The 14,151-nt window shown below is 42.8% G+C and overlaps 1 pseudogene; it reads left to right on the forward strand.

Annotated features, from left to right (window-relative positions):
- Nucleotides 1-7,387: 7,387 nt before the first annotated feature.
- On the forward strand, nucleotides 7,388-8,693 carry LOC142856559 (Y-box-binding protein 1 pseudogene; annotated as a pseudogene).
- The last annotated feature ends 5,458 nt before the right edge of the window (nucleotides 8,694-14,151 follow it).

A 14,151-nucleotide genomic window follows, 5' to 3' on the forward strand; every position in this document is an offset into this window, starting at 1 on the left:
GAGCATCAGAAGAAATAGGAAACTGACAGGTTTTCACTGCTAGAGCAATGAGTTCTGGGTACATTTAATAGGCATTACGTTTTTATTCCTTTTCTGAACTCTGGATGAAAGTAAGTCATATCTAGTTGACTGAAAATGTAACAAGTCTATTGAGCCATCAAATTGCTGAGGCCACCTGTGTCCGGATGTGATGGGGACAGAAATGTTTGAAGTGCAAAGGGCGATAATCACGGCAATTAGGAGTTGATGTAAACCGTAGAGTGTCCTCAGCTTCTGGACATGCCACTTAGTGCCCCTTACTGGGGAAGTAGTGACGCTCTACCAATGAAAACATAGCACAGCTGAGATGTTGATAGCAGACTTAACAGCTAGAGGGACTTTTGCCATCTTGTGGCACCAGAAGAAGGTGGGTGAAACTGTTGTCACACAAACATTTTGGATCTTAATAATAATAAAAAAGGAATCTATTTCAGAGTTGCTGACTAATGATGTCCAAAAAATACTTACATGTTTCTATGCTCAGTCTTGATGGACTTCCTTGGACCAACTGCTCCGGGATGTGGAAGCTTATGGAAAGGCTCAGATCCCATGTGTGACCAGCCTCATCGTACCTGAGTCTGATTTACTTAGTTAAAGTGAGCATTCTGAGGTTGGGTCATACAATCTAACACATACTTCGGTTTCACAGAAAGCTTTCCCTCAGCATGCAAGTAACAAGTCCTTGTATGAATCGCTTACATGTTGGGGATCCCGGGTAGCCTGCATTAGCACAGTGGCTGGCTTATCCCACTGGAAAGGGATTGACACTCTGGATGAAGAGGCAGCAAACATCTATTGTACCAGGGCACATAGGACTCTGACATACTTCCGCCTCTCCCCACTGGGAACCACTACATGCCTGAACATCCCTGTGGTGTAAATAAATACACATCCACTACCACCACCACCACCTCCTCCTCTACAGGAAGAATGGGGGTAACTAAGCACCTTTTTTAAAAAAAAATATTAAATCGCTCAGCTCTGATCCAAGGACTCAGCTTTCTGTACTCATTACAAGCTGTTCTTCCTGCATTCCCAAGCTGGTAGCTTCTTTTTCTTTGACTACTGTTGTTACATACATGTGTTATATGTATGCATAGGATTGTTGAGCCCGTCCTTATTGTCTGTGTGTATATGGTTTCAAGGCTGACAACTCTGCACTGCACAACCAAGAAGAGGGCTCACCCCGGGAGAGACTAACTCTCCTTCTTCCAGAAGTCAGTAGTTGCTCATAGTTCTTTGTCTACTCCGCAAAATTTCCCCTCCCATGTCAACATGTCCATTGTTATTCCAGTCTTATTTGTGCAGCCATTTCTATGACAGACAGTTTAACAGCAGGTTTCCTGGTACTCTGGATCTTACAGTCCTCCCTGCCAAACTGCACAATGTTCCATAAGTTATAGATGCGGGAGGTGTGTTGCTTAGGACTGGGTTTCTGTGTGAGGAGCTAGCTCGTGCCAAACGTGGAGTCTGTGCCCATGTGAAGGAAAGCTGCTGAAGGACATTCAACCGCTTTGGCCTGGCTTATGAAGTCGGAGGCTGCTGGCTTTTCTGGTGTGAAACCTGCATTTGGTGTGGAAGCACAGAGGGGATACCTTTCTCTACCACACACAGACATCTACTGCCAAGTGGCAGCGGAGTCCTCTCTAAACACAAGCCACTGGTGATTGGTTAGAGACGACAGTCTAAGAGCTGTGCTTGGTGACTTTCATCCGCTGTCTCTAACTTCACAGTGACAGCATGAGAATACAGTTACTGACAAGACAACTAAGCAGCGTTGGTTTCATGACCTCCCTGGGTTGCGGAGGATGAGCATTCCATTTCTAAGAAACGAATGTTTGTCCCATCTTTTGCAGGCCGTGAAGTGACAGATAGTAATGTCATCGTCTCCTCCTGCTCATATTGAGTTCTGTGTGAGATAACCGGGAAGAATCCTGTTTGTACTGATCTGATGAGCCCAAATGGGGGTTCAGTAAATGTGTCGGAGCACAGTTAGATGTAAAAGGTATGGTGTTCTTCCTCAAGACATCTCTGTAAACTCTACATAAAGTGGATTTGACATTATATTGCCTTTCACATTTGATATGAGTCAGATCACTTTAATTATACTAAGGATCAAATTTGTAAGTGACACTTCATAAAATGTCACTGTGGAAACCCTGCTCTCTGTCGAGAGCCTTCAGTGCAAGTGGCCAGAGTACCACAAAGTCATAGTAGAAGCCACAGGTCACCAACTCAGGGCCCATGCAGAGGTTAGCCTAGGAGGTTTCCTGTGTCTTCTGCAGAAGGTTCAAACACCCCTATAACCTTCCAAAGAGGATACAAATGTGAGTCTATCAATTAGAGAACAGTCATCACAGAGAGAACAGAGGCTTAGCACAAACACAGGTTACCACGGACATCAGCAGGTAGAGAGAAGTCAGAAAGATAAAGGATTAACAACTTCCCTCAGAAAAAAGATTTCTTTTGATGAATTAGTTCAAATGCTAAAACATTAGTGAGATCAAATGAAACAGTGATGGTGTGGTTGAAAGGGTTCAGCTGGGGATGGCGGTGACTTCAACAGCTCATATTTAATAGCATCTTTGTGAGAGGGACCCCCTCTCAGAACCATGAAACCCACTCTTACATTTAGAAATGGAACTCTTCAGTTCTGTGGTTGCATTTAGATGATTTTAGAAGCTGCATTTCTCTGTTGAAACATTGCATGTTCTGCACATACACACTGGGGCTATTTTAACGCTTGTTTCTGGCAATAGGTGTTGTTCCTTTTCTTCTAATGGTTTCTTTTTTGCTAAGGGTCTCTTTTTCCTAGTGATTTCTTCTCCTTTTCTTTATCCTTGTACAACAGGCTTTATTCTGAGTCAGATTTAGCCAAATACAATAGGGACTTGAGGTATATAAAAGTAAACAGTAAGTCAGAAATAGCCAGGTTTTAAAAAAACACCTAAAAGCTATGAGACTTTGAGAGAAAGATAAAGAGCAGAATAAGCAATATATGGGCTGTGAAAGAAGCTGGGCTATCCATGGAATTGTTTCCTATAAAAATGAGATAAGAAGTTCTGGCCTCAGGCAAAGGCAACATGTAAGAGAAATTGGGTGAAAAATTTTGAGAAACTGTGAATTTTAAGAACTCAAAACTAATGCTACTTTAAAGAGTATCAAGTGACAGCCCCTAATGTCCAGCGTCTACAATTCAATGGACATTTGTGTCCTCACTGGAGAGCCACTTCCTACTCTTCTAGTTTCGAATAATGCTATTTGGGTAAAACCACACCTTCCTAAAAGACCCCAGAGCAGGTTCCAGCTGGTGGGGTGACACCTGGAATTGCTACTGGTCCCCACAGACTCCCCTGGCCAGCTCAGCTGGAGCACAGGTTGCCACAGGCGCAAGTGGGACTTTGTCCTTCAGTTAGTGCCTCTTGGGAAGCTGGCCTTGCCCAGTAAGGAGACTTAAATGAGTATCCAATGTAAAGTCTACCAAAGGGCAACAAATTGGTCATTTCATTGCCTGCAATTCTAGTGGTTTCAATACAAATGCTACTGGCCGCATGGTTTCCTGGTGCTTGCATTTTTCTGAACTTCTTACTGCCAATAATGATATTAAAGGTCCAGGTTATCAAATTTCATTTACAAATGGACACCACACACATACTGTGAAACGAAATAATGACCAATTAACTAGAGAATGTACTGTTATGTGAATTACATAAATAACCAAAAAATTTAGACATAATTATGACATCGAATACCAGGCTCTCCCATGCTCGGATTCATTGCAGAAAATTCCTTGAGCAGAGGTATCACAGGGAACCCATTCCATCTAACTTCCTTCTACGTATCTTCCCTCCCTCTCTGGCTCATACTACGGCACAACATCCTTTGCTATTTTCCTCCTTTGATCGGTCAGATGAAGTATGAAAACATCACTCATGCCTTCCCACCGAGTGCCGATTTTGAACAGAGCTTCTGCGTTTCTGTTGGAAGCCGCATCGTACGGTAAAATCAATACATGGCTGGGTTTTCAGTTGTTGTTAATCACCGTAAGCCTTAAGACTTTATGGTAGCGGCAATGCTGGGAGCATCCTAGTGCGTGGGTGTAGGTTTCAGACGGAAACCGCAGGAGTGAAGCGGTAAGAAGCGATACTTCAGCGTCTTCGGAGCTCACACTCAGCTTCTACTGCCCCGCTGAAAAAATGTTCACCAGGGTACGCGCTCCTTACCCACATGTCTACTGCAAGAACTTGACAAACGCACGTGCTCTGACTTTTACAGTGCTCTGTGTGGCTCTCGAGATCTCTTTTCACCTTGACTTGCAGTTTTTCATACTGTCTGTACAACACGGCTCTCACCTTAGACGAAGGAAGAGATGATTTATTCTGGAACTAAAAATGAGTGGCCATGGCCCAGGAACATGGATTTGGGTTGCCTTAAATAAGATATTCCAATGTGTAAAAGGTTTTATGAAGTTTTTATAGCTACATAATAAAAGGAAATCATAAATCAAGGCACTTTGAAAATTTGCTGGTTGAAACATCAAGTGAGTGCCAGATAAATCTGTGTCACGGGTTTCAGGAGTCACCCGATGGCAGTTTTAGCGTTCAGGTTGTTCGAAGCTAATAATCTGTTAAGTTGATGCATCCCAAAGGATTTAATTTAATGGTAGCAGACACAGAGGGACAAGGAGTGGATATTAAGGAGAATAAAAATAACCCAAGATAATTTGGCTGTCGATCTGCATCATCCCAACTTTTCACGATCAGAACGTCCTAAGCGGTCAGTCACCCTGGTAGCATCTTTGGCACAGCTGCGGCTCTCCCCTCTAGGACATTTACTCAGTATTCTTTCCATCGAACTTTCCCAGTCATGCGGGCGACAGAAATATTTGCTTAGCCACTATTTTGCTTTTCCCTTGCAGAGTAGATTAAAAGAACTTTACACTTAGGGTACTTCAGTTCATTATAATCTTCCTCCATGGGCAATGATCTGTTTTGCTTTCAGAATTCTATTTCCTAAAGTCATATTCTTTGTGTGACACTATTATTCCTTTTGAGACAGCTCCCCCGCCCCAATCTTAGTCCTCTCTTGCTCTCATTTTATATCGTTCGGCGGTACCTGGGTCTTCACTCACGACCCGTGGCATTTGCTGTGATCCAGACACTAACACTTAGTTCCCTTTTCTATTCACAGCACACAGACCACACACCGCATTGTTTGCAGGGGAGAGGAAGAGTCAGGATGTCCGCTTGTGTTGTTTCCATGGACGTGAACAGAGAGCTTTCTTGCCTAAGTGGATCTTAGCTTCTGAGTGACTTTCACTTAGTCCTTGCTGTTCATAGCCCTGGCTTTGCGGGGGGGAGGGGGGTGTTGATTTTCTTTTTACAGAGTTCTATAATTAGTCATATACTGTAAAAATCTTGTTATAATTTTTATTGAAATGAGTTCACTTTATCCACCATATATTTTTCTCTTCATTTAGTTGACTCTATTACATTACAATATAATCTTATATTCATCTAAAGGAAACTCTGTCACTATGCTCAATAACAATTTGCTCATCCCTTGACACATTGATTTTCAGAAGACATTTTTGTTCATGCCACAGAACATATTGAGATTACATTTTGGTGTACATTTCGTACTTTATATTGGTGATATTTAGAAGTGTGTATCATTATATCAAGTTTACATCAATTTTTCTGGTTATGCTGTGCTGTTACCTCTAACAATGGACTTGTCTGTTTCATTATAGTCATGGTCTTTCACTGTGTTGGTATAATGGCTAATCTTGATCACCAGCTCAAGATTTAGAATTACCATGGAACCACACCTTTGAATGTATCTATGAGAGTGTTTCTTAAAGATATTTAGTTAAGGGTACAAAATTCACCCTAAAGTGGGCAGCACCAACCAGCGGGCTGGGGTCCCAGATTGAGTGAAAGGAGGAAGTGTCCTGAGCAGCAGCACTCAGTGCTCTCTGCTTCCCGCCCGTGGATGTGGTGCTGTCTCCGGCTCCTGCTGCCAGATTCTCCCTGACACCAGGGCTGTGTATCAGCTTAATGTGTAAGCCAAAACAACCCCTTCTTCCTTAAGCTGCTTCTTGTCAGGTATTCGATTGTTTTAATGAGAAAACTAACTAATGCAGTTGGCTTTTCTGCTCGCTAAGCTGATCATACCCTCAAGGGCAAAGAGGAGCCAAGGCTGACAGGAGGCCACATGAGGTGTGTTTTCCTCGTTCCAGAACACTGTGCCTGAGTATGGCCGTGCATTTTTATGTTAGATTATTTTCGAGTAACAGCCACCACTTTGCATTTTAGGACATGATTTTAATGTTGTTTTCCTCAGTCCAGAGGACCACAACTGAGATTGGATATGCCTTTTTATGCTTAGGTTTGTTTTAGAGTCGAGACAAATGTTTTACATTGTAGGACATGACTTAATGTTGCAAAAGAGTGGATTTTATCTTTGTTTACATTTTTCTGGTTTACTTTCTCCATTTTGTCTAAAGTTCATTCAAACAGAGAAAATGAATTTTATTTTGTTATTGTGAATTAGAAAATATAATTAAATTCTTGTTCTTTTAACATAAACTATCCTTGTCTCGGGTTCCCACCGTAAGAATATATACACTTGGGCATGGTGGCACACATCTTTAATCCTAGCACTCAGGACAGAGACAGGCAGATCTCTAGGAGTGCACGGCCAACGTGGTCTACAAAGCAAGTTCCAGGACAGTCAGAGCCAGAGAGAGAGAGACCTTGTCTCAAACAATACAAAGTCTGACAGAAGTTTATATGTAGTATCTCCTCCTTCACAATCTTGCTTTGTTTACTGACCATTGACTATTGCTTTCTCTTAGAGAAGAGCTGCAGGGGTTTTCTCGATCTTTCCAGTGAAATAGCAGGTAGGTGTATGAGCATCTGCTGTAGGACATCTTAGATTTTACATTCTGCTGCTATATTTGTTTCCTGCTTCTCTCTTAGTTAATTTGTCTTTGTTTAAATCCATTTGACATGACAATTTCAGCTCACTTCTAATTTACTGAAGTAATATTTAAAGTTGTCTCAAAAATTTAATGTATTTGTTATTGTTTAATTCTAAATGTATTTTGACTTCCATTTTGATTTTATTTTTGTCTGTGAGTACATTGTTAGCACAAAACCTAATGACTTATTATTCTATTTTACTGTTTTGCTTGCAATAAATGTCTGTTTATTCCACATATTAGGAAACACTACTGAGCAATAGCAATGACATCTTACTTATATCTTGACTAAGACAGAATGGATTTTTATTAACATATTCTGGAAGACTGATTAATTTTAATTATTGAGAGTTCAATCGGTAGCGGAAGCGGAGAGCGGACCCCAGAGAGCCCTGAGAGCCCCACCGCCACCGCCGGCCTAGTCACCATCACACCCCGGGAGGAGCCGCAGCCTTCGCCGCCGGCCCCAGTCACCACCACCGCAACCATGAGCAGCGAGGCCGCCGCCACCGCTGTCGCCCTCAGCGTCGCCAATACCAAGCCTGGCTCCACGGGCAGCGGCGTGGGGAGTGATGGCCCGGGCGGCCTCACATCGGAGGCGCCCGCTGGCGGGGACAAGAAGGTCATCGCAAGGAAGGTTTTGGGAACAGTAAAATGGTTCAATGTAAGGAACGGATATGGTTTCATCAACAGGAATGACACCAAGGAAGACGTATTTGTACACCAGACTGCCATAAAGAAGAATAACCCCAGGAAGTACCTTTGCAGTGTAGGAGATGGAGAGACTGTGGAGTTTGATGTTGTTGAAGGAGAAAAGGGTGCGGAGGCAGCAAATATTACAGGCCCTGGTGGAGTTCCAGTTCAAGGCAGTAAATACGCAGCAGACCGTAACCATTATAGACGCTACCCGATTCGTAGGGGTCCTCCACGTAATTACCAGCAGAATTACCAGAATAGTCAGAGTGGGGAAAAGAACGAGGGATGGGAAAGCGCTCCTGAAGGCCAAGCCCAACAATGCCGGCCCTATCACAGGCGAAGGTTCCCACCTTACCATCTGCGGAGACCCTATGGGCGTCGACCACAGTATTCCAACCCTCCTGTGCAAGGAGAAGTGATGGAGGGTGCTGACAACCAGGGTGCAGAAGAGCAAGGTAGACCAGTGAGACAGAATATGTATTGGCGTTACAGACCACGATTTCGCAGGGGCCCTCCTCGCCAAAGACAGCCTAGAGAGGACGGCAATGAAGAAGACAAAGAAAATCAAGGAGACGAGACCCAAGGTCAGCAGCCACCTCAACGTCGGTATCGCTGCAACTTCAATTACCGACGCAGACGCCCAGAGGACCCTAAACCACAAGATGGCAAAGAGACAAAAGCAGCCGATCCACCAGCTGAGAATTCGTCCGCTCCCGAGGCTGAGCAGGGCGGGGCTGAGTAAATGGCGGTTTACCATCTCTACCATCATCCAGTTTGGTCATCCAACAAGAAGAAACGAATATGAAATTCCAGCAATAAGAAATGAACAAAGATTGGAGCTGAAGACCTTAAGTGCTTGCTTTTTGCCCGTTGACCAGATACGCTAGAATTATCTGCATTATCTATGCAGCATGGGGTTTTTATTATTTTTACCTAAAGATGTCTCTTTTTGGTAATGACAAATGTGTTTTTTTTTTTTAAAAAAAAAAAAGGTCTGGTTTTTCTCAATACACCTTTAATGGTTTTTTTTTTTTGGTTTTTAAATTGTTTCATATCTGGTCAAGTTAAGATTTTTAAGAACTTCATTTTTAATTTGTAATAAAAAGTTTAACTTGATTTTTTCAAAAAAAGTCAACAAACTGCAAGCACCTGTTAATAAAGGTCTTAAATAATAAAAATTTTAATTATTGAGTATTTGTTTTAATGTATCCTTAATTAAATAAACAGTCATAGTTCTGATGTCCAGATTTGTTATCTTTGGTTGCATTTTATCATCTTAATTAATAAGAAACAATTCATATTTTGATGATGTACTTTCAATATCAGGGATTAAAAGTGGTATGCTCCAGGTATTGACAGATGTTAAACAGAAAAATAATAAATAATATAAACAAAGAAAATAGGTCTAGGCATATGCTTGCCTTAAAGATACAAAACCAATAAACAAAAAAGGGTAAATTCAAAATGTGGATGAATCTCCTTGACACTATATGGAGGGAAAGAGGCCAGGAACAGAGGAACATAGCAGTGCAGGATCCCATCCACATCTCTTACAAAGGCAAAAGTAACTCACGACCTGGGAGCCTGCCTGAATTGGCTGGTGGTGGGAGAGAGAACTATTAGAAAGGAGAGGGGAGCTGGGTGTGGTACCTACTGCATCTGCTGTCTCAGTGGGATTCACTTTGTGACATAGCTCAAGTTGCCACTTAGGCTTGGCACACGACTGTCTTCATGTTACAAATGAGAAAATGCTAGAAACATCCAGTGTCTTAATATAAATCTAAAAATACCACAGCCTTTCCTATACAGACATTTACAGTGCATGAAAAGTACGTGCTTGCACTTTCATGCGTGTGTGAGTGCGCGTGTGTGTGTGCGTGTGCATGCATGTGCGTGTGTGTCTGCGTTTGCGTGCGTGTGCGTGTGTGTGCGTGAGTGTGTGTGAGCGTGTGTGTGTGCGCGTGTGCGCGCGCATGTGTGTGCGTGTGTGTGTGCATGTGCATGTGTGCGTGTGTGCGTGTGTTTGCACGTGTGTGAGTGTGTGTGTGTGAGTGCATGTGCGTGTGTGTATGTGTGTGTGCATGTGCACGCGTGCGTGTGTGTATGTGTTGTGTGTGTGCATGTGTGCATGTGCGCGTGTGCGTGTGTGCATGTGTGTGTATGTGTTTGCATGTGTGTGCGTGTGTGTGCGCGTGTGTGTATGTATGTGTGCATGCGTGTGTGTGTACGTGTGTGTGAGTCCATGTGCGTGTGTGCATGTGCGTGCGTGTGTATGTGTGTGTGTGCGCGTGTGTGCATGTGCGTGTGCGCGCGTGTGTGTGTGCGCACACGCATGGTGTGTTTGGAGGGGGCAAAGTGCACTCCTGGCTGTCTTTTCACCTTATTGAGGAAACAAATTTTTACAAAACCTTGGGCTCTCCAAGTTGGTTAGACTAGCTAGCCACGTATCCCAGGGATCTTTTATTTCCCAGTGCTGGAATTATAAGTGTGTCACCATACCTGGCTTTTTACATGTGTGTTAGGGCTCAAACGCAGGTCCTGTTGTTTATATGGCCAGTGCTTTATTAGCTGATCAATCACTCTCGCCTCTGGGACAGTATTTTTCCTTAACAAACCTTGAAATGTCTCTTCTAATTATGAATGTACTTAGGAAAATAGATGTGAGCTCGTGAGGTGGCTCAGCAGATACAGACATGTGATACCAAACCTGGTGACCTGAGTTTGTCTGATCCCTTGACTCCTGCCAACCGACCGTCTCCCTCTCTCCCACTCCCCCCGCCACACACACTCACACCTTTTTCTCTCACACACATATACCATGGCACTTGAGAGCCTACACAATGCATGCACTTACTAAAAAAATAAACATAAATAAATAATTCATGTTTAAATTTTCGAAAACTAGATATATTCATTATCAGAAATGGGTCAGAAATATCATTATCATAGACTTCCCCCAGCTCGATCATGAGTTCCTGCCCAGCTTCCGTGTTACACAATAGCAGTTTGTAGAACACGGTAGTGAACCTGTGTATTCTCGGATGGAAAAGGTAAACTGGGAAATTTAGGTTATTATCACACACTGAAAAATGGATTGGCTTGAAAGTCATAATCAAAGCTTACAGAGGAGAGCAGGGTACGTCCCCTTATCTTTCCACACTCTTATCTCATGTCTCTCTGTAATTTCTCTCAGCTTTTTAGGATATTAAAATTGCTTACTAGCTATAGAGGCTATGTCTATGGGGCCTTAACCTCTCTGGGGAGCGCATGGGAGTGGGTAGGAGGGGAGGAGGGAGGGGAAGTGGAATTGATATGTAAAAAAAAATAATTAACTAGTTAATTAATTTTTAAAAAGGTTTAAAAATGCAACTTCTTTTTCCCTTGAGAGACTCCAGTGGCAGTCACTGTCTAGATTAACTCAACACGTTCGTCACGAGGGGCTGGAGGACTGCACAGAGCATGGCGCCTCCTTGGGGCCCTTCCACTGCCAGTTGTCCTGCGCATGAGCAGAGTCTTCACGGATATCCCGAAAAATCTGGACTTTTATCATTAACATTTTCCTCATCTGTTCTATTTGTCTACGTTAGATATCTCATTTTAAATTCTCTGTTATTGGCTTAATAATATGCTATGATACATTTCTTACATTTTCCTTTTTTGTTTTTATTTGAGTTCGTATATTGATTTTTTAAAAAATATTTTATTGATGTTTTACTAAGAATGCTTTGTAATTGTGATATTTTTAATTATAGTTATTCATATATTTTGGATTAAAGATGCTGGTTACCTCAGGAAAATAATCTGACAGTGCAGACACCAGGCCCACAGAATCACTATCTTCAAGGGAAAGCAGAGGAGGTAGATCACACACAGGTCTAACTGTCTCTCAGGTCTCGCTGCACTACCAGTTTGGACAGGGTGTGCCAGGACATCTAGCGAAGGGATGAAGGCATGAGCTGTGGAAACAAAGACTCACAGATGTGTTAGAGTACACTGCTTGCTGGTTAGAGATTGCAGTCTGCCATAGCCTGGCAGCTTCCTCTAAGCTCTGAAATAAGGAAACTCCCTCCCTCCCCAGAAAGGCTTGCTCTCCACCTGTCCTTATCTGGAGAATGTTCCTGGACTGGGGGGACTGGCCTTATCTAAAGGCTGTCTCTACACCAGATGCCTGCTTCATCTTCAACTTGACCCTTGGCACAGATCCCTGCTAGTAAGATTTGTGCTAGGAGTTCTGCTATAGGACCCTACTGCCACATACCAAGCCTTGTGATAGGATCGCGCCACTTAATGTAAATTAGGGTTTGTTCTCAGGCTCCCCAATCCTATATATTTCTTATACCCTGGAATAAAATTGAACTGATTCGCAGAAATCTGTCTTCCAGAGGGTTGTCTCCGTTTGTTCTCATGGGCCGCATACAGAGCTTTCTGTCACCTCTTCTGCCTCTTTTCCCTCTTGGACTGATGGTTGACAAACCAAGAGGGAAAAGAACCCCCGCAGGGTGTAAGGACACACCATTCCATGACATCTGATCTAGACTCCTATCCAAGAGCAGTGGAGTCAGTAAACCCACGCCCGGTCTTAGCAAGCTAGTCTCCTTTCAGCCTGGACACAGCATTAGAAGCATCTACAGGTATTAGAAAGAGGCTTTGTAAGCTCCTTTAGAAGTCCCTGGTCATAAATTTGGAACAATATATGAAGTTTGTAGATTAATTTTGAGATAATTTATGAGTGTGGCTATCTCTTCCTCTTTTCCATGCACATACTAACCCTCTGAAGTGGGGTCCTATTTAGCATCTTCCTGCTGGTTTTTAGGTTGTCATCGTCTCTGCTATTATAGTTCACCATTATGTATTGGCAGCACAGACCACAACTTATTTTTGTATATAGGTGTAGACACATTTCTTTAATGTTGACAGTTTCTATCTAAACACTAATCTTTTATCAATGATAACAATTTTCTTTCCTTGTAGATACCACATTTTATTGCTAAAGTTTCCAGCATACATGCTCAAGCACTTTTACATTTTTGAGATTATATAATTTCACCCTTTCCCTTCCCTCTCTCTAGCTCCTCTCAAGTAACCACCCCACTTGCTCTCTCTCAATTTCATGCTTTCTTATTCATTAATTGTTGTTACATGTGTATGTGTGTTCCCAAGTGCATAAACACCTTACCAGAGTATATGATCATATAACGTTACCTGCATATATATCTTTTCAGAGATGAATATCTAGTATTGGATTACTAATTATTGTGCTCTTCCCTGAGGAAAACTGTTTCTTTAACCCTCAGCATTCCTTTTCCTTAGCTGATTGTAGTTCATTTTCTAGGAGGTCACCTTTAGTATATATTTAATAAACTTATTGATGGTAGAGATGTCTAGTTTTCATAATAAATAGAACATTAACTAAGTTAAAAGATGTCATTTATGAAGTTGTCTTTAGGAAGTTGTGATTAACATCTACGAAGAAAGAGAAGTTCTTGTCTATTTCTGGTTCATAAAATCATTTTTCCTAATACATTTTCTGAATCTATTAAGACAGTTTTGCTTTCTTCCTTAAAATAGACATTGTTTTGTAGAATGCTTTAAGCTCCTGGCACAATTGTGTGGAGGTTCAGAGACTGCATCTGTGAAGCCATGGTAACCAACCTTGCACACAGGACCAGCACATGAAGGGCTTGCCTGTCTCCACATCAGTATGTGACCAGGCGCAGACAACCTTGTTGCTAGGGTATATCACAACATAAGGTTGGTCCCTGCGACTCAGACATTCACTGTATTTATACTGAAATGTCACTACATTTTTGCTCCAGGATAACTTGAGGCAAAATCATTTTACTTCATAATAGAAGCCATGAAGAAGTAACTATGATTTGAAGTTAGACACAGAAAGCACTTTGCCATCTATGTATTCTCCCTTCCTTGGGCTGGCTTCTCAACTATTTCTTGACCCTGCCATCTACCCCTCCCGACACACACAAGCCCTGATGCCTGCCTTTCCTCAGGCCCTGCATCCACCCTCCCTGAGACTCCTCTGCACATCCTCCTCAAGTCCCTACCACCACTCGCTCCCAGGCTCTAACGATGCCCCTGCCCTGGCACCTTGTTCATTGCTCGTACTTTGCCACAAGTGCTTTGCCCTCAGGTCCTCGGGAGACTCCTGGATCACTCACTGTTTCCTCAGTGGGCCCTTCTGGCCCTTTACTTACAGCCTCGGTCTCAATGCTGCAAGGAATTCCTAGCTCTTGGCCCAGCAGTGCCTATTTCAGGGAAGCATCTTCTCCCGGTACTGTAGAGACGGGGTCCGCCTCCACCCTGCTCCTCCTCACCCCAGAGCTGAAGCAAGTAAGTACAACAGCCACAGTTTTTCTGTGGCTGGCTTTTCATCTAGTCCCTGAAAGGCCTTTGGCATATTGTAGGCTCTGGAA

The sequence above is a fragment of the Microtus pennsylvanicus genome, chromosome 8, assembly GCF_037038515.1.
Source record: "Microtus pennsylvanicus isolate mMicPen1 chromosome 8, mMicPen1.hap1, whole genome shotgun sequence".
Taxonomy (NCBI): Eukaryota; Metazoa; Chordata; class Mammalia; order Rodentia; family Cricetidae; genus Microtus; species Microtus pennsylvanicus.